Source organism: Oryzias melastigma, linkage group LG10, assembly GCF_002922805.2.
Source record: "Oryzias melastigma strain HK-1 linkage group LG10, ASM292280v2, whole genome shotgun sequence".
Classification (NCBI taxonomy): domain Eukaryota; kingdom Metazoa; phylum Chordata; class Actinopteri; order Beloniformes; family Adrianichthyidae; genus Oryzias; species Oryzias melastigma.
This window is the reverse complement of record NC_050521.1, coordinates 6,687,639-6,688,804: the sequence shown is the minus strand read 5'-3', so window position 1 is coordinate 6,688,804 and position 1,166 is coordinate 6,687,639. Positions and strand designations below refer to the sequence as shown.

The 1,166-nt window shown below is 34.0% G+C and overlaps 1 protein-coding gene across 1 annotated transcript in view; it reads left to right on the top strand.

The window, feature by feature from the left end:
- The first annotated feature begins 358 nt into the window (after window positions 1-358).
- Window positions 359-1,166, top strand: part of enox2 (ecto-NOX disulfide-thiol exchanger 2) — a 204,314-nt gene continuing 203,506 nt past the window's right edge. The window contains exon 1 of the mRNA XM_024283495.2: window positions 359-483. The gene's annotated coding sequence lies outside the window, so the exon portion shown is untranslated. The remainder of the gene's footprint in view (window positions 484-1,166) is intronic.

The following is a 1,166-nucleotide window of genomic DNA, read 5'->3' as shown; positions in this document are numbered from 1 at the left end:
AAATTTTAAAGCAGCCATTTTTTTACATTTATTTTAATGTTCATTCATAAAATTATACATGCAAACATTTTTTGTAAAAAGTAGAACAAATATAAATGTTTCTAGTAGCACATTCTTCACACATGATCCCCTCTTGAATTAAAAAGGCAAACAAGATATTTCATGGGTACAATAAACTTGTGTCTTAAATACCCTTAAGTAACAAACAAATGTGTAAACATTTTATTATTCGTTCGTTTGTGAGCACAATTAAATAAACTTCAAAAGTTAAAAAAATTGGCGCGAACTTTAGTTTCGTTTTGCATTTACTTTGAAACATATTTGAAAGTACGTGACGCTTGGACCTTCCGCTTGCCGTAGTTGGCTTTGCCGTCGTCTGATAGGTTGTTGCTAAGCTGACGCTATCCTTAGTTACCCTCTCAGCCAATCAGTTCGCCAGTCGACAACAACAACGGAAGTAAGGAGAAAGCCGAGTCCGCATGGGTAAGTTTAAAGCTTAACATTAAAGAGAAGATTTCCACGCAAATATTTCTACACAAAGATAATACTTATATGTTTAAATCTTTACTTTTTTTTATTTAAAGGAATTGGTGTTTATTGCATAAAAAGTCTGGTAACTTTTTGTTTCATGATACCATAACGAAGGGTTTTATTGAAACGTGTTTTGAAACTGGTTTATTTATCTCAGTTTTTTCTTAATATGCCAAAAATGTCTTTTTATCCCGTGTTTGTGTGGCTTAAAAGGCGACAGGTGTATTTAAAGCTAAAGAGAGTTTAGGTTATGACCAGTTTTGACAGCTTAGCATCTGTTATGTGTTAATTAATGCTGCTGCAGGGCTCTTTGTCATAAACAAGAGACTTTCTCGGCTGTTTTTGTTCTTTTTACGAGAAAAAGACGAATAAAAGCTTAAAAACAAGTTGCTTAAATTGTCAAAGCGGTCATTCCATATGGGCAAACTATTCTGGGCCAGATCTGGCATTAAGTTTACACTTGATGGCCCTGGTTTCAGTATGTTGGGCTGTCTATATACCAGCTGTTTGTTTAGTAAATTCTCATTATCAGTTTACACAGTGAGCACAGAAACAAAAGCTACTTTTTGCCTTTTATAAGGTTTTCTGCCTTTGATGTGCCAAACTATCCTCCAGATCCATCAAGTTTTTATTTA